General features: G+C 41.3%; 1 protein-coding gene across 1 annotated transcript in view; it reads right to left on the reverse strand.

Annotated features, from left to right (window-relative positions):
* Nucleotides 1-356, reverse strand: part of MAPK6 (mitogen-activated protein kinase 6) — a 32,461-nt gene extending 32,105 nt beyond the window's left edge. Inside the window, exon 1 of the mRNA XM_058294186.1 lies at nucleotides 155-356. The gene's annotated coding sequence lies outside the window, so the exon portion shown is untranslated. The remainder of the gene's footprint in view (nucleotides 1-154) is intronic.
* Nucleotides 357-20,120: the final 19,764 nt, after the last annotated feature.

A 20,120-nucleotide genomic window follows, 5' to 3' on the forward strand; every position in this document is an offset into this window, starting at 1 on the left:
GCAGGGGGCGGGCGAGAGACGGAACAAAAGCGTCTTTGTTGAGCGGCGGCCGCCGGAGGGTCACACACAATGGAGGAGGGAGCCGGCTCCGCCGCGGCGCCCTCCCGAGCCGCCCCCCCCAGCGCGCCCCACACACGCACACACAAACACTTACGAGACTTCTCCGACTCATCGAGAGAGTGCGGGGCCCGCGGACAGCCCCCAGGGTCGGCTCAGGTCTCCGGCTGTGCTGGCGGCAGCGGCGTCTCCGAGGTTCTCGCTTTGCCGCAGTCGCCGCCATGTAACCCCGACCCGCTAAAGAGGGCGAGGGAGAGGGGGCGTGGCTCCAGAAGCCCCGCCCCCTACACGTCACAGGCTCACTCCACGGGTTCCCCCGCCCCCGCCCGGTTGTCGGCGCCAACACGCCACGGAATTTCCAACGCCAGTGACTCTGCTCCGCGAGCCGCACGGAGGGCCTGGGGTGGCGCGTGGGCTCGTGGGCCGCCTCGGGTGGGCTGGGCCTGCAGGCCGGCTGGAAAGCCGAGAAATGCGGCCCTCTCTGTCCCATGACTTGCTCCGGCCTGGGGTACGAAGTGATCAAACTCCTTGCGAACGTTTACTGAGCTCCTGCTACGTGCTTGGTATTGGCAGTCCACGAGGAATTGGACCTCGTCCTTGCCTGTGGCAAGAGGTCTGGAGCTCCAGGAGGATGGGCCGGGAGGCTGTAGCCTAAGTACCAGGCAAACGCTTTAGTTTAGTTTTTCAAGGGCTAAGGTCATTAATTCTGCCTGAGGTTATGGAGGCAGGCTTCTAGGAGAGGTCGCCTTGGGGGGGCTTTCGACTGGAGCGAAAAAGAGCCAGTGTAACCGGAGGAGGGGAGGGGAGGGTGTTCCTAGGAACTAGCAAGAGCAAGCAAGAGCAAAGACCTGGGAGGCAGAGAGTACTTGACTTGTTGCAGGAACTGGAACTAGGCCAATGTAACTGAAGTGTAGTATTTGGGAAGGCGTATAGTGTGAGATGTAGTGGGAAAGGTAGTTTGGTGCCTTCTTGGCTGAAAAACAAACTTATTTGGTCCGCCCCTTTCCATCAATGTTCGGTCACCTAAGGGAGATGGGAGAATAAATAATAAGCACCGTGACTTCCCTCAAGGAGCTTATAATGTAGCATCAGCTGCTCACCTCTAATAAAGACAACCAAAATAACCTGTTGAAAAAGCCAAGAAAAGTTTATTGCTTTTAAATATAAGGGAGAACACTTGACATCTTAGTATGTCCTCAAAAGAGGAAGGTTAAGTAAGAGTATTTATAAGATTTGGGGGGTCTCCTTTAGGCCAGACTTTTCAGTGAGAGGGCCTGATTGGGACTGGGCTAAGTTTGTGATATAATAGTTTAGGATTGGACACAGGAAGGGGAGAGTTTTGAAGCAAGCCTAGAAGAGTAAATAGTTGTTCGATAAGCCCAGTAGAACAATCTTGTTCAGAGCAAAGGACTATTTACCCCGATGAAGGCTAGTTCAGCCAGTCGTTAATTGCTCAGATAAATGGATTTTCAGGAAGTTCCTGAAAGAGCAATAAAGTTATTTGCAACTTCATCTTACCAGGCAAGGATTTCTTGGAATTAAAGTCATGTTTATGCAGATGGTCAAATTGTAAAGTCATGTTAATATATAGCCAGTCTGCCTTCTTAATCCTGTTGTGTGGCTGTAAATAATTTAAGTTCTCAGTTTTCAAACTGCAGTTTATGATCAATTAGTGGAATCATGATTGGCGGATTATGGCTTACATTTCTCAAAATGAAATAGAACAAAAAAATAAGAGTAATGAGAGTTAATATTAATTCATGAAACTTTTGTTTCCGTTATGTATTATATTTCAAAAAATCTAAAATGCTATAAATTATGAGGCAAGTCTTTTGTGTACTATAAAAAAAGAGAAAACACTTTCAAAATATGATAACCCATTGCTACATCCTGATTTCAGAGATATAAAAATGAAAGTATTTCTTAAAATTGAAATATAGAGAATATGTAAATTCACCTGTTGGGTCATGATTGGAAATGTCTTTCTATTTACTGCTGTGAGTGGCCACCAAAAGAGTTTGAAATCCACTTTTGTAGTGGAGGCATACAGGCAAAGTGACAGGTAATTGCACCATAAGGTAGCATGAAGTGAGTGCTCCTGAGCAGAGATACAAATTGTCTGCCCTTGTTGGAGCCTGCTAGAAGGAACAACTAATGAGGACATCAGGACAGGGTCAACAGGAAGAGAGAGCATTTGAGCTGGGCTTTTTTCCATCCATAGTATCAGGAAAAAGGCATCCCGGGATAAGAGAGTAGAATATATAAAAGAATGAAATTGTCACACATTTGGTCTGATGTGACAGGTTCAGGGGACCCTGGAGGAAAATAGAGAAGTTAGCACCAGATTGAGAAGGCCTTGATCATAATGCCAAAACTTTTGGATTTTATTTTAAAGGCAGTAGAGGAGGAATTTAAATGACACAACTAATATTTTAGAAAGATAACTTTGGCAGTAATGGGGAAGATAGATTGCATGAGCAAGGGATTGGAAACAGGGAAAAGGTAGGTGAAGTGAACTCTACATCACTGTTTTTTCTGCCCATCATCCAATCTACCTTAGTCTGGTAACAGTACTCTGATATCCTTTAAGGAGAGCGTTCCCTTTCCCAATTCTGTGTAAATCAGAATTCTTTCTGTTATAAGTGACAGAAAACTCAATCCAAACTGACTTGCACGTGAGAGTTAGAGAATGTTTTGAGGTGCTTATTGCCACTGTAGTTGGCATGGAAAGGGATGACAATTTAATTAAGAGTATTAGAACAAAATCACCTGGACTTGATAAATGTTTGACTAAGGGAGGTGTGAGTCTTAACCCCTGTTGCTCCTATTTTACCTGTATGAGTTTAAATTTTCTTTTTATGCTATTTGTTTTATCTTTTTCCAATTTGATTGCCATCTTCCTATGAAAATAAATTGCCAAATATTACAGTGATTTTCAAAATGGAAGGAAAAATAGATTTTTAATAAAATAGTCCACTAAGCTTGATGCCAATTCCTGGAAACATTCTAATATAAATCATTGAACACAGTGTGAAATGTAGCAGTTAATAAAAATCATCATGGATTCCCTTCGAGTGAGTCATTAGGAAGAAATACCACTTCTTTTCTTGATAGCATTATTACACTGGTAACCCAGGATGTTAGTCCTTTCAGGAAGGCAAGACCACTTTTGTGAATAAAATGGAGAGATGTGGGCCTAGTTTATGGCAGGGGAAAATTTATTCAAAAAGCACTGATTAAGGAAAGGTTGCTAATCTTGGGGGAAGTCTCAAGAAAAGTAATATAGGCATTTATCTTTGTCCAATCCTAAGTAATATTTTTATCAATGTCCTGAGTTAATATACTTAGCAAGTTTAAAGAAGATACAAAACTCAGAGAGACCAGAATATGACAGATGACAGTTGTTATTCAAAATCATCTTTATGATATGTCTAGCAATTGCTCTACTAGGAATATACCAAGAACTGAAAACTGATACAAGCAGACATCTGTACACCAGTGTTCATAGTGACATTGTTCACAATTGCCAAAAGATGGAAACAACCCAAATACCCATCAACCAATGAATGGATAAACAAAATGTGGTATGTACATACGATGGAATACTATGCTGCAGTAAGAAGAAATGAATTGGGACACACATGATAGCATGGATGAATCTTGAAGACATTATGCTAAGTGAAGTAATAAATAAATGAATAAAAAGAATAAATATTGCATGGTCTCCCTAATATGAACTAAATATGAAGAATAAATGCATGGAGTTAAAACCTAGAGTATAGGTTATCAGGAGAAAAGAAGGGCTGTGGCAGGAGTACGGAGGCTTAATGTATGTAGAATTTTTAATTAACGTGGCTATAAATGTGTGGAAATGGTTAGAGTTGATGGTGACATATTATAGTGAGTAACACTAACACAAATAGTTTATAAATGAGATTGTGACTGAAAAAAGTAGTCTAGGGATGTAATTGTCAATTGAAAGAAAACTAGAGAATAATCTAGGGACTGAATAACACAGTGAACCCAGAGATGGATGAGAATTGTGGTTAACAGTATAAATGGGGAAACGGACTTGGCCCAGTGGTTAGGGCATCCATCTACGACATGGGAGGCCTGCGGTTCAAACCCCGGGCCTCCTTGACCTGTGTGGAGCTGGCCCATGCGCAGTCCTGTTGTGCGCAAGGAGTGCCCTGCCACACAGGGGTGTCCCCCGCATAGGGGAGCCCCACACGCAAGGAGTGTGCCCCGTAAGGAGAGCCGCCCAGTGCTTAAGAAAGTGCACCCTGCCCAGGAATGGCGCCACCCACACTTCCCTTGCCGCTGACGACAACAGAAGCGGACAAAGAAACAAGACGCAGCAAATAGACACAGAGAACAGACGGCGGCCGGGGGGGGGGGGGGGGGTCTTTAAAAAAAAAAAGAAAACAGTATAAATGCAAGAATGTCCTTCTGTGAACTAGAACAGATATACGTCACTATTACAGGGTAGTGGGAATATGGAAAAGCATGGGGAAAATACAATTAATTAATGTAACCTATGGACATAGGTTAACAGCAGTACTGTAATATTCAACAATCAATGCCAAAGATGTACTGTGTTAATAATAAGGGTATGGAAAAAATATGCCAAATATATGCTATGGACCATGGTTAGTGGTAGTAATCTGATGATATTATCTCATAATCTGTAACAAATATTCCACGATGGTGTGATGTGTTGGTGAAGGGTTGTTATATGGGAATTCCACACATGTGCATGATTGTTTTATAAGTTCACAACTTCTATAATAAAAAATACATTTTAAAAAAAGGATTCACAAATAAATGGTTTTCTAAACACATGCACAAAATCATCTCCATGAGTCAAATTGATTTTTTTTAAGTTCAAATTTGACTATAATAAATATTCAGTATCTTTGTTCAGAAAAATATCATTTGATGAGGGCCAGGATTAGGGAGATTTGGCTTGACTTGATAATGTGACAATAAATTAGGGGATATTCATAAGGTGAGTAGTTACTAAAAGCCTAACAAAATGTAGACTGTCAGTAGAAAACAATGCCCAGGTCACAGGGGGTACATGTTCAAATATAGGTACCACATAAAGAAAGCAACCATGCATAACAAACTGGAGCTTATTAGGGAGAAACATCCATGTAGAGTGTGGAAACCATATTCTCTGAAGAAAAGATCAGGGATTTGAGTCTGTTTAAACTGCCGAAGAGATATTCTAATTGATGCAAATATGTTAAAAGTTGTTATACAGAGGAGAGAGTGGATTTATTCCATATTGTTCCAGGACTGTTATGGATACTGGAACTTAGACACAGTGGCCTGAACTTCCTGGTGAAGTGAACTCTACATCACTGGAAGCATTCACTCAGAAAAGAATCGCAACTTGTCAGAGATGTTATAACAGAAATTGTTGGAGGAAGGGGGAGAAGAGAGGAAGAGAGCCAGGGAGATAACTTCTAATATCTCCAACTTAGAGCCTCTATATGTTTGTTTATACCCTTAATTTAAAAAGACTGCTCTTTTAGACATGGTTTCTAGAAGAGTCCATTGTAATTTGATTTGTAAACAGCTTTCTACTAAGGAGAGTAATTGCCGAGTAATTTAAGATAATGGAGAGAATGTTTTCAGTCAAGCAAATCTATCAAAATTGTATGCAAATGAGAGGCAGATCACTTGGCTGCTTTTTGAAGTTGGAGGCTAGTTGCAAATGAAAATCAGGGAACCCACCTTTAATTTGATGGGTAAAGAAGAGTTTACTCCTCAGGAGAATGGAAATAGCTATCCTTTATCAAGTTCCAACCAAGTGGCCTGTTGCAGGTAAAACTAAATGTATATAATATTTTCTAAGGTTATAATAAATATTTGATCCTATTATGGGATTTTGTAGTAATAAGTAAGAATTTAATTAAATTACTTAAAACCTGGCTTTCTTTGAAATAAAATCAAAATCTGAAACAAAAATCTGTATACTTATTTTTTGGCTAATGCTTATGTATCTAAACACTTCCATGGACTGGGAAATACCTTTTGGAATTATCATATTAAACTAATGATTAAGTCATCAAAAGCTCCACCACTAATTTATCTGCCTTGCAAGTCAGTATTTTCTGGAAGCAGACATTTGTAGAATTGGGAGAATTAAACTAGTAATACAAAAGTCATTTACCGTACTACCACCACCACCACCCTTTTTTTCTTTTAACAGCTTTGAGATATAATTCACATACCGTACAATTCACCCATTCAAAGTATGTAATTCAGTGATTCGGTGTATTCACAGATGTGCACAACCATCAACCATCAGTTGCAGTCATTCTTAGAACTTTTTAATTACCACAAAGAGAAATGCTGTACCCTTAACTATCACCACCCTAACCCAGCTCCTGGCAACCACTAATCTACTTTCTGTTTCCATAGCTTTGTCTATTCTGGACATTTCATATAAATGGAATCTCACATGTGGTTTTATGTAACTGGCTTCTTTCACTCAACATAATGTATTAAAGGTTTGTCCACGTTGTAACTGTAGCAGTTCTTCATTCCTTACTATGTCTGAATAAGATTTCGTTGTATAGATAAATCACATTTTTACTTTTTTTTAAACTAATCAATTTTATTGATACATATTGATAAAGCATACAATTCATCCAAAGTGTACAATCAGTGGTATTTGGTATAATCACATAGTTGTGCATTTATCTCTTTGTTCATTATTAGAGCATTTTCATTATTTCAATAATAATAAAAACACAAACGAGAGAATTCTTCAACTCTCAATCTCTCTGTGTCCCCTGCTGTACATAGCTGCGATTTCTATTCTTGGACAGTTATTTATTAAGCAATTTTATTGTGATATATTTACATACCATATGATCTATCCAAAGAATATAAGCAATGACTTTTAGTATAATCACAATACTGTGCATTCATCACCAAAAAAAAAAATTTTAGAACCTTTTCATTACTCCAAAAAGAAAAACTCCACACCCCTTCGCATGCCTTCCCCAGTCCTACATAACCACTAATCTAGTTTCTTCTTTATAAATTGGTTTATATTTTGTATAAGTGGAATCATGCAATATGTTATACAATATATTTAGTTCGCAGTAGCACAATCATGCAGTATACCACATTTTTATCCATTCAGCCACTGATGAACATTTTAGTTTCTACCTTTTGGCTATTGTGAGTAATGCTGGTATGAACATTTGTGTTCACATTTTTGTTTGAATATCTGTTTTCAATTATTGCGCTCACTAATATCAATGACATCGTACAATATTTGTCTTTTTTTTTTGGCTATTTCACTCAACATAATGTCTTCAAGAATCAGAACTTCACTCCTATGTATGGATACACTTCAGTTTATTTATCTATCAGTTAATGAACACTTGGGTTGTTTCCATCTTTTGGCAATTGTGGATAATGCTGCTATGAACATCAGTTCATATCTAAATGTCTGTTCGAGTCCCTCCTTTCAAATCTTTTGGGCTTTACCTAGAAGTGGGATTGCCAGGTCATATGGTAATTCTGTACTTAACTTTCTGAGAAACTGCCAAACTCTTCCATAGTGGCTGCAACATTTTACATTCCCACTAAAATGAATGAGTGTTCCTATTTTTCCACATCCTCTCCAACACTTGTAATTTTCCCTTTTTTAATAGTAGCCATTCTAGTGGACATGAAATGGTTTCTCATTGTCATTTTTATTAGCTTTTCTGTAATAGCTAATGATGTGAGCATCTTTTCATGGATTTTTGGCCATTTTTATATTTTGGGGGAGAAATGTTTATTCGAGTCTTTTGCCCATTTTTAAAATGGGTTGTCTTTTTATTGTTGAGCTGACGGATTTCTTTATGTATTCTGGATGCTAAATCCTTACTGCATATGTGGTTTCCAAACATTTTCCATTGAGTAGGTTGTTGTTTTACTTTCATGATAAAGTCCTTTGATGCTCAAAATTTTAAAATTTTGATTAGGTCTCATTTATCTCTTTTTTGTTGTTGTTGCTTGTGCTTTGTTGTAAAGTCCAAGAAACCAGTGCCTAACACAAGGTCCTGAAGATGCTTTCCTACATTTTCTTCTAGGAGTTTTATAGTCATGGTTCTTATATTTAGGTCTTTGATCAATTTTGAATTAATTTTTGTATATGGAATGAATAGGATCTCTCTTCATTCTTTTGCATATGGATATTGAGGTCTTTCAGCAACATTTGCTGAAGAGACTTTTCTTTCCCAATTGAGTGGATTTGGCACCTTTGTCAAAAATCAATTGGCGGTGGCGGATTTGGCCCAGTGGTTAGGGTGTCTGTCTACCACATGGGAGGTCCGCAGTTCAAACCCTGGGCCTCCTTGACCAGTGTGGAGCTGGCCCATGCGCAGTGCTGATACACGCAAGGAGTGCCCTGCCACACAGGGGTGTCCCCCGCGTAGGGGAACCCCACATGCAAGGAGTGCGCCCAGCGCGAAAGAAAGTCAGCCTGCCCAGGAATGGTGCCGCACACACGGAGAGCTGACGCAACAAGATGATGCAACAAAAAGAAACACAGATTGCCATGCCACTTACAACAACAGAAGTGAACAAAGAAGACGCCCCAAATAGACACAGAAAACAGACAACTGGGGTCGAGGGGGGAGGGGAAATAAATAAATAAATCTTTTTAAAAAATCAATTGGCAATAGATGTGGGGGCCTATTTCTGAACTCTTGAGTCAATTCCATTGGTCTGTATATATATCCTTTTGCCAGTATGGGTACCTCGCTTTTTACAAGGAGCACAGGAATAATAACACTCTCTGGCCTTGGAGGGGAGGGTTCTGTCCAGGGTTTTTCTTGTTTGCACTCCCTTCTGACTTCTTGTAGCTGGAAAGGTCCATTAATCTGTTACCGGATTATGTCTACATTCTTGACTATGCTGCAGAAATAAATTTCAAGAGCACATCGGGTGAGTTAGGCCAGTAATTTATTAAGGTAGGGAGGGAAGAGAAAGGGAAGAAAATAACAGATCATGGGTCCCAGGTGAAGTGGAAGGGGCTGAAAAGTGATAAAGTGGGCTGATTTATAGACTACAATTCCCCATTATAGATTAAAAATGCCCAGGTTCTGGCCATCATGGCAGAGAAAAAATGGCGAGAGCAGGGCGCAGAGGGCAGGAACAGGGTTCAAAGGCGAGAGAACACACAAGAGAGAATTCAGGCCTTGTGCCTACTTTTTGAACCATTACTTGTTCCACCTCTTCGCTAATGGCAGGGGAGGAGTTCCAGCTGTTTGTGGTTTGATTGGTTACCCCACTCATCAATCCCCCATGAAAGCCCAATGATAAAGTCCTTGAGGAATATCCCAGACTTCTCCTGGCTTCTCCTGGCTTCCAGAGTAAGTCCTGTACTGAATGGCAAAATCTTGGGGAGGGTCCACGTGATGTCCATGTGGACTTTTTGCCAGGTTCCAGATCCATCTATTGATTTCCTATCTTACTAGCTTGGTTCAAATCTGAGCAATACACATGTTCACAACTCCCTATATTTGAAACTTGAATCTCCTGAAGCCCCAATGTCCTCCAATCACTATTCATTCCCAGTTTTTTAGAACAACCAGGCCTTTACTACATGACTGCTATGAACAGAGTGAAAGAATAGATATGATGTCCCTCAGTCCATCCATATGGAGTGATAAATATTTTGAATCATAGAGACAAAGCAGCTTTCACTACACAAAGTCATTCCCTTCCCCTTTGCACTGCAATAGTCAAATTATCCTCTCATTTGGGGAAGAAGGTAATCCACTAGCTGAACTCTAAACTTGTACTGGAAATTTGTTTTCAATGGTCATTCCTGATTTCTGAATTCTCAGGTTGTCAACTAGCATATAGTATGGTTTGATAGGTCTGCCTTCCACAATCCTCTCTCTTGTCTTCTAATCAACAAATACTTTGCCAACTGCTACCTTAGTTATTATCACCATTGTAGTACACATCCCTGGAAGATATCAATCTCCCCAAAACCCAGTATATACTTCCGGAGTCTTCACTGCCTTTGGCATCCCCTAGGTGTGGTGTTATGGAAGGAAAATGTTCAGTGGTTCAGAAGGCCCAAGAGCCATCAGCACATCGTGGTGGTAGCTCCATCCCTGTGGAATGCCATCTCAGGCTGCCACAGGCCTCTCCCTCACCCCCACACCCAGCGCTGTCACACAGGGCCTCACACTCAGACTCTGTGTTTGGTTTAATGCTCTGCTGCCTTCTTGAAATTCCTAATAATTTTATCTTTGGACTTATGTTTTGTAGTGAATTAGATGGGACAATGGAACATGCACGTGAGCAAAGATAGTATGTCTCTTGCCACCCCCTTAGCATTCTTAATGCCCCTAACATAAAATTCTGGTGAACCCACCATGCATTGGAGTTCAGTGAGACAAAATAAGTACAAGGTAATTATGATATGTCTACATCTGAGTAAGAAGGGACACTGGCAGCTCTGAGAAGCCACGCTTTCCATTCAAGCCACAACTTGCTTTGAAGGCAGTGGCATTCTAAGAAACAAAAGGACAGAGGAACCCAATCATATCCTTTCTTACTCATGTTCTTCCCTGTAGTAGCCAACAATCTATGCTGGAAATATTTCCTTTTCTTTTCCTTCCTTCTTTACTCATCAGTAAGACAAAGGTAGAGAGTGAGTGCTGGTAGAAAGTATGTGTGTATCAAGAAGTGAAATAAAAACAGTTGAGCTATTTTTGTGCAGTGTTTCCACTGTTCTGGGTAAAATAAAATGTATATGCATTTACAAGCTATGAAATAGAAATTTGTATAATTTTGGAAATTCCATACACAAGTTAAATGCTCTACATTTGCATTTAAAACTGGCATTGGGGAAGTGGCTGTGGCTCAAGTGATTGAGCTCCCACCTACCACATGGGAGGTCCCAGGTTTGGTTCCTGGTCCTTCCTGGAGAAGCCAAGAAAGACAGCAAGCTGGTGCGATGGGCTGGCTGCGGCGAGTTGATGCAACAAGAGACACTAAGAGGAAACACAATGAGAGAGACAACAAAGCAGGGAGTGGAGGTGGCTCAAGCAACTGAGCACCTCTCTCCCACATGAGAGGTGCCAGGTTCAGTTCCTGATGCCTCCTGAAGAGAAGTTGGACAGACACAGAAAACACACAGACAATGAGGGCAGGGAAGGGAATAAATTAATAAATCTTTAAAAAAAATTAAAATTAAACTGGCACTGCACAATATAAAAATGAATTGTAAAATTCAAGCTATTAATTTTCATTTTTAATTTTTCTTCACTTAGAGCAATAATAAAGAGCAAGTTAAAAAAACACACACACACCATGACAAGAGAGACTGCAGAAGACAGGGAAAAAAAGCTTAATATTTAGTGCCTCTAATAGCACTTTTTTCCCCACCTTTTTGAGCAAGGACCCTGAAAATTATGTAGCTGGCCTTGCTAGAACCTCCCAAAGGAGTCCCCAGAGCCCTATTCTGAAGAAGATGGGTCAGGAGGGACTTCTCACTTGCTCCCACAACCCACTCGTCCCTTACTGTCAGAGCTAGGGCAGGAGAGGTTAGAGCATGTCTGCATCCCTGTGAGGGATATGTCCATGGCTGCCTCCACACCCAGCCCCCATACTCCTCAGCCTCAGTTCCTGTAGGAAACATGACTTCATTACTCATGGAGGTAGGAAGTGGGGGAGGAAGGAAGACCTTGTTCCTGCTCCGGCACATTTTCTCACAGAAACAATGTTGTCCATCACAGTGCTCAAAGTCTCATAGCTCAGCTACCTATGGGCTAAAGGCCTTCTGTGAGTCAGCCAGAGAACCTCACCAATATTTACAACATTATTTCTCTGGGGGGAAATGCATGTTCAGTTTCAATTCACCAAGTTAGAAATCAACTTTTGCGAATATAACTCAATCATAAAAGGGACAGTCTGTACCTTTCTAACTCAGAAACTCTGAGACCACAGAAAAGGATGGTGTCTCTAAGACTCAGGTAAACAACTACATTACAGAGAAGATTATTAATAACTTCACTTTACTACCTGGGTGGTATGAAGAGTCCAATCCTTCAGATTTGCAGTTTACAGAACTTGTTTGCAGGTTCTACGAAGGTTGATGGGTCTCTAGCAACCAGCACACGAGATTTTGCAGCATAAACCAGATGCCAATTCATTAAGAACACAGGAATAACTGCTGAGTTGGACAAATGATACATCCACTCTGGTATTCTGCAATGATTGTGAACATCTATGTAAAGTCATTGAAAACACTAATGTCAATGATATACCCCAGTGGAGTGGTCTCTCAATAAATGTTTGTTGAAAATGAAGTGTTTTGAATATCATTATTGTTCTCTGTGACATAAATTTCAGAAAGATGAGGGATTTACTCCAAATATCCACTTATTCTATTGCTTTTAAAGGCATTTTTTTTCTAAGGGAATCTATTTGATCATTTTAGTTGTTCTTTTCTATTGTATATATCTATAAGTACCTTTTTTTTTTCTTTTTTTAAAAGATTTCCATGCTTATTTATCCCTCAGAGAAATGTGGTCAACTAATTAAGCACAAGGCATGCTCGAGCATGTTGTTGCCAGGGCAGAAGCCAGAACATAATCTCTGCTTACATCTCACTACAGAAATCAGGAGCACCGTCTAACTCTCAGCAAAGGAGAGACAGAAGGAAAAGTCCAGAGATGGATGGTGAGAAGGGGATCCAAAGTGAAAGTTTATAACCTCTTAGATCCCAACAACTGAGCCAGTATTATAATAAATAGATTTACAGTGGAGCAGATGTAATTCAGTGGTTGAATGCCTGTCTCACACATATGAAGTCCCGGGTAACTCCTAAAAAAAAAAAAAGAAAGATTTACTAACAGGAAAGCAGCTTATAGCTATCTCCTTTAATTTATTCTACTGTCCATTCTAGCAAAGAAAATTTTCTAAAAGGCAAAAAAATCCTGAAAAAGGAAAAACAAATTTGTTAAACGATTTAGCTGTATAGCAGGTTACAAAGGAAGGAAGAGGAAGAGATTAGAATGATTCTCTCCCTCTGTGACTCAGAGATGAATCCTAAAAATAATCATGTCAGTATGGAGAAGCTGAGCAAAGACTCACATCCCCAAGTTCCAAGTTCCACTGTGGCCTTGGAGAGGAAAATAACAAGAGGAGGAGGGAGATGGGAAACAGTAACTATTAAAGGTACTCTGAAGAGACTTCACCTACTTGGAAGAGATGAAGGGAAATTAAAGGCTAGTCAAGTTGTAACAAGCCCTATTTTTTTTTTTTAATAAAGGATTTCTTTATTTCTGCCCCCTGTCCTCTCGTTGTCTACTCTCTTTGTCCATTCACTGTGTGTTCTTCTGTGTATGCTTGTTTCCTCTTTAGGCTGTACCAGGAACTGATTCTGGGACCTTCCAGTGTGGGAGGGAGGTGCTCAATCTCTTGCACCACCTCGGCTCCCTGGTCTGCTGCCTCTCTTATTGTCTCTCCTCTGTGTCTCTTTTTGTTGCATCATCTTGCTGGGTCAGCTCTCTGCTCCGGCCAGCTTGCTGCGTGAGCTAGCTCTCCTGCACGGACCAGCACTTCATGCTGGCCAGTTGACCACATGGGCCAGCACTCCATGCTGTTCACTGTGCAGGCCAGCTTGCCTTCACCAGGAGGCCCCGGAAATCAAACCCTGGACCTCCCATATAGTAGACGGGAACCCAATCACTTGAGCCACATCCACTTCCCAGTGTCCTATTCTTAAGACTCAAATTATGTTGCATGAACAAGAACGAAGCCCTCAATTTCCCACTAACTCCCCATGTTTTACTCACTCACATGAATTTTCATGTTTTTGTTTTTTGTTTTTTTAAAATTATCCTTTATATCAGCAACAAAATGCCCTGTTTCAGGTGTTTCCTCTGTCACATATAATAATTTGTGTCAGTCTTATTTGTTTCTTTTGAAAATATCTCAAACTTATAGGAAAAGTTGTGCACATAACAAACTATGTTTTTACCTGAATCACTTGAGAGTAAGTTGCCCACATGATTCCTGTGGTAAATGTAGGTACCTTGACCAGATCCCCCTTTAGGGAAGGACTTGTTGCCCAGCTATGGGGACTGGTCAGCACAGTCTTCAGCTGTCTGTTCCCTCAGGTTTTGCCTCAGCTAAAGACAGCAGCCTTGCCCAAGGAAATCCCCCCTTCCTGGGTGGCCCAAATCCAGTGATTGATCAAGGCAAGTGTGAAAAGGCCTGGGCATTTTTGCTGAGTACAGGACAACTTTGATGGGCCACATATGCATTAGAGCTCTGTAGGGTTGGCTGAGCCTATCAGACCTGCATCTCAGCTTAGCTTCTCCCTCTGCCCAATACTGCTTCCTTCCCCTCCTGTACACTGATGTTGATCCCAAGAACTTTCCCTAAAAAATATCCTAAACACTAAACCCTGTTTCAGAATCTGCTGAAGTTGGAGCTAGGGGAGGTCTGAAAAAGCAGTTGATAAAATGGGTTTAGAGCTGGAGCGCTCACCACTCAGCTGGTAGGGTGGGCCGCATCATCAGTGCTAGGTGAAGAGTTAGCTTCTGGCACAAGGTGGTGATCCAGTTACTAAAACTTTTACCAGTGGTGAATTGGAATGGTATACTAGTGAAAGAGAATGTATTAGCTGGTGTGATGTATAGGGGAAATAATAACTATAAGGATAATGGGATTGGGAGGCTATTGTTCAGTCCTTTTGAAGCGCTAGAAAAAGGAAATAAAGGTTGAGAGAGTGATTGACAACTGAAAGCCAAGTATAAAAAAGATGGTCTCCTTGGTAGCATATAGAGAGGCTCTCATCGCTTACAGTGGGAGGGCAGAGAAAGCTGAGAACCAGACATAGACTTAATCGTCAGTCCAAACCTTCTTTGGAGTTTAATCTTGGTATGCTCCAAAGAAGGTTAAATTCCTAACCAAATTAGGTTTCCTATACTAAGATCTTGGAAAGAATGAGACCCTTACACATGAGACGGGGACGTCTGGGTTGATGCCTGTCAAAATAAATTTTTTAAATTTATTATTTATTTATTTCTCTCCCCTCCTCCCCTCCCCCCCCACCCTGGTTGTCTGTTCTTTGTGTCCATTTGCTGCGTGTTCTTCTTTGTCCACTTCTGTTGTTGTGAGCGGCACGGGAATCTGTGTTTCTTTTTTGCTGTTGTTATTGTTGTTGCATCATCCTATGTGTGTCAGCTATCCATGTGTGCGGCGCCATTCGTGGGCAGGTTGCACTTTCTTTAGTGCTGGGCAGCTCTCCTTACGGGGTGCACTCCTTGCACGTGGGGCTCCCCTATGCAGGGGACACCCCTGCGTGGCATGGCACTCCTTGCACGCATCAGCAGTGCGCATGGGCCAGCTCCACACTGGTCCAGGAGGCCCAGGGTTTGAACCGCGGACCTCCCATGTGTAGACGGATGCCCTAACCACTGGGCCAAGTCTGCTTCCCTGGTCAAAATCTTGAATTCCCAGATTCCTTTTGACCCTCTGAGCCTGCAGAATTGAGCCACCCTACCCTACTAAGAGCTACATACTACCCTTGCCTGTGGACAATGCAGAAATTTCTCCCCCACAGCACTATGTGATCTACCCCCACATAACATTTCCATCCACTATATTTATAAATAGAGTTAAGTTGCAGCATAATCAAGTTGGGTACATGCTGGGCCTGGTAAGGGAGGAAAGAAACCATACACCAAAGGAGCAAACTGACCTAGCCAGCATGAACTGCAGTAAACAGGGGAGTGTGCATGGGACTAGATTCTGAGGGCGCTTAATCAAGGGGATAGATAGCATATTAGATTAAAGAAGTGAGAGGACTCTCAAAAATACAAATTTTGCACTCTGGAAAGAACCTCAGGAATTGGTGTACACTTGCTAGTAGGATGGCTCCTATGAAGCATGGAAAAACTTATGGCCTATACTAAGTGAGGTTGTTGGCGTGGGAGGAGTGGGGTGGGGAGGTAGGGGGTATATGGGAACCTCTTATGTTTTTTAATGTTAACATTTTTTGAGACGTATATATCTTCAAAAAAATACAATTTACAAAAATGATGGGGGGTGGGGAGTGGATTATATGGGAACCTCTTATGTTTTTTAATGTAACATTCTTTGTGATCTATTAACTTTAATAAAATAAATAAATTTAAAAACACCACCAGCAACCCCAAAATACCATAATTCTCTAGGCAGATGATAGAAGAAGGGATTAAAGACTCAGGGGAAAAAATGAATGAAATACTGAGGAATGAATTTAGCAGAAGTGGAAGACTTTTAAACTGAAAACTGCAAAATTTTGAAAGAAATTAAAGAAGCCCTAAATAAATGGAAAGATATCCTGTGCTCATGAATTGGAAGACTATATAACTCTGAGAAGAAAATAGATATAAATTGTCATGACCTTGTATTAAACAATGGTTTCTTAGATGATAGCAAAAGCAATCAAAGTCTTCATCAAAATTAAAAACCTTTATGCTTCAAAGGAAACTACTGACTCAGGTTAGTATTGGGAAAGCAGGAAGGTGGCTGAGACCCAGCAGAGAACATGGCTGGCAGACAACATGGCCATGAGACCCGGCCCAGAAACCTCCTGAGGAGAAGGCTGCTACTAAAGAACAAAGCCAGAAAGATCCCACAAGACCCTGGGCACAAGATCCCATTTAGAACTCTTTCCAGAGTCAAGGGGAAGTCCCAGATACCTTCAAACAAAAGGCCTCCCCATTGGTCCTCTGAGAGCTGACAGGTGGGGCAACCAATCAGAATAGCAAACAGCTGGGGCCCCTTCCCAACATTATGGGGGAGGAGGAGTAAAAGTCTTAAAAAGGCCTAACTTGGGGCCCCCATGCAGCTCTCACCGCCTCACCCTGCAGTATACCTGCAATCTGTGTCTCAGGTTGTGTACTATTTTTCCTTGCTTCTTACTTAATAAACTCTTTACTGCCTTGCTTACCCTATGGAGTGTCCTTAATTTTTCTATGACGTAAGCCAAGAACTTAGAATCCCAGAACCCAGACATTCCACTAGCACTACCAAGAAAGTAAAATGACAACCCACAGAATGTAGAAAAATATATTCAAATCATACAACTGATAAGAGTCTAGTATCCAGAATATATAAAGAACTCTTCACTCAACAATAAAAAAAATACCCATTTTTAAATAAGCAAAGGATCTGAATAGATATTTTTTCCAAAGAACATATGGAAATGGCCAATAAGCACTTGAAAAGTTGCTCAACATCATTAGTCACTGGGGAAATGCAAATCAAAACCACAATGAAATACTGCTCACACTGCTATGATGGCTGTGATAAAAAAAGATGGACAAGTATTGGCAAGCATATGGAGAAATTGGAACCCTCATACATTGCTAGTGGGAATATAAAATGCTGCAGCCAGTTTGGAAAACAGGCTGGCATTTTCTCAAAAAGTTAAGCATAGGGAAGTGGATTTAGCTCAACTGATAGAGCACCCACCTACCACATGGGAGGTCCAGGGTTCAAACCCAGGGCCTCCTGACCCGTGTGATGAGCTGGCCCATGCTTAGTGCTGATGTGCACAAGGAGTGCCGTGCCACACAGGGATGTTCCCCACATAGGGGAGCCCCAGTGCATGGAGTGCACCCTGTAAGGAGAGCTGCCCCACGTGAAAAAAAAAAAAAAAGCACAGCCTGCCCAGGAGTGGTGCTGCACACACAGAGAGCTGATGCAGCAAGATGATGCAACAAAAAGATACCAAATTCCCAGTGCCACTGACAAGAATGCAAGCCGACACAGAAGAACACACAGCAAATGGACACAGAGGGCAGACTACCGGGGGAGGGGGAGGGGAGAGAAATAAATAAAATAAAAATAAAATCTAAAAAGAGAAAGTTAAGCATAGATACCCAAAAGGTGTAAAAAATAAAAAGTGTTCACCAACTAATAAATAAACTAAATGTGGTATGTGTGTGTATGAGTGTGTATGTGTGTGTGTGTATAGTGGAATATTATTCAGCCATAAAAAGGAATGAAGTTTTGATATATGCTACAGCACTGGATAAACTTTGAAAACATTATACTGAGTGAAATAGCCAAACACAAATGAACAAATATTGTATGATTCCACTTACATAACATCTATAATAAGCAGATTCATAGAGACTGAAAGTAGATTAGGGGTTAGGGAGAGAGAGGAATGGGGAGTTATTGCTATATGGGTACAGAGTTTCTTTTCGGGGAGATGAAAATGTTTTGGTAATAGATGTTAGTGATGGTAGCACAATTGTAAATGTAATTAGTGGCACTGAATTGTACATGTAAAAATGGTTAAAATAACATATTTTATGTTGTGTGTGTATATATATAACAATACTTTTTTTTAAGGTTTTTTAAAAAATTTATTTTTGTTTATTTCTCTCCCCTTCCTCCCCTCCCCCATTGTTTGCTCTCTTTGTCCATTCACCGTGTGTTCTTCTGTGTCCGCTTATATTCTTTTTTTTTTTTTTAAAGATTTATTTATTTATTTAATTTCCCCCCCTCCCCTGGTTGTCTGTTCTTGGTGTCTATTTGCTGCGTCTTGTTTCTTTGTCCGCTTCTGTTGTCGTCAGCGGCACGGGAAGTGTGGGCGGCGCCATTCCTGGGCAGGCTGCTCTTTCTTTTCACGCTGGGCGGCTCTCCTCACGGGCGCACTCCTTGCGCGTGGGGCTCCCCTACGCGGGGGACACCCTTGCGTGGCACGGCACTCCTTGCGCGCATCAGCACTGCGCATGGCCAGCTCCACACGGGTCAAGGAAGCCCGGGGTTTGAACCACGGACCTCCCATATGGTAGACGGACGCCCTAACCACTGGGCCAAAGTCCGTTTCCCCGCTTATATTCTTGTCAGTGGCACCGGGAATCTGTGTCTCTTTTTGTTGCATCATCTTGCTGCATCAGTTCTCCATGTGTGTGGCACCACTTCTGGGGAGGCTGTGTTTTCTCACGCAGGGCGGCTCTCCTTGTGGGGCTCACTCCTTGTGCATGGGGCTCCCCTACACGGGGAACACCCCTGCATGGCACGGCACTCCTTGCACGCATCAGCACTGTGCATGGGCCAGCTCCCACACAGGTCAGGAGGCCCGGGGTTTGAACCCTGGACCTCCCATATGGTAGGCAGATGTTCTGTCAATTGAGCCAAATCTGCTTCCCAATAATACATTTTTTAATAAAAAGGTTAAAGATAGAGTTAACATTTGACTCAGTAATTCCACTCCTAGGTATATGCCCAAGAGAAATGAATACATATGTTCACACAAAAACTGTAACATAAATGTTTATGACAGTATTATTCATAATAGCCAAAAAGTAGAAATAATTCCAAGTATTTGTCAACTGATGAATGGAAAATTGTTATATAACCATACAATAGAATGTGATTCAGCCATGAAGAAAAATGAAGTTCTAATACATGCTACAACATAGATGAATCTCAAGAATATTATGTTATGTAAAGAAGCCAGACGCAAAAGACCACATACTGTATGATTGCATTCATGTGAAATTCCAGTTATATGGACAGGCAAATCATAAGAAACAGAAAATACCTTAGTGGTTGCCGGGGATGGTGGGAAGGGGGAAATAGGGAGTGACTGCTAATAGGTACAGGTTTTATTTTCGGAGTGGTGAAAATATTCTTTATTGATTGTGCTTTTTTTTGAGTGTGCACAACCTTCTGAGTATACTAAAAACTACTGAATTATACACTTTGAAACAGTGAATTTTATGGTTTGTGGGTGATATCTCAATTTTTAAAAAAAGATTCAGGGAAGTGGGTATGCTGATGTGGATATACTACGTAAGACCAGAAAACCCACCAGATGACTATCTGGAAATTTCCAGGAGTACCTGGAAATTATACCTCTATCAAACCAATAAAGAATGTTTGGTAAAAAGGGTACCAGAATCACTAAGAAGTTCAGTGGAGGGAAGCAGACTTGGCCCAATGGATAGGGTGTCTACCTACCACATGGGAGGTCCACGGTTCAAACCCTGGGCCTCCTTGACCTGTGTGGAGCT

This window comes from Dasypus novemcinctus, chromosome 3, assembly GCF_030445035.2.
Source record: "Dasypus novemcinctus isolate mDasNov1 chromosome 3, mDasNov1.1.hap2, whole genome shotgun sequence".
Classification (NCBI taxonomy): Eukaryota; Metazoa; Chordata; class Mammalia; order Cingulata; family Dasypodidae; genus Dasypus; species Dasypus novemcinctus.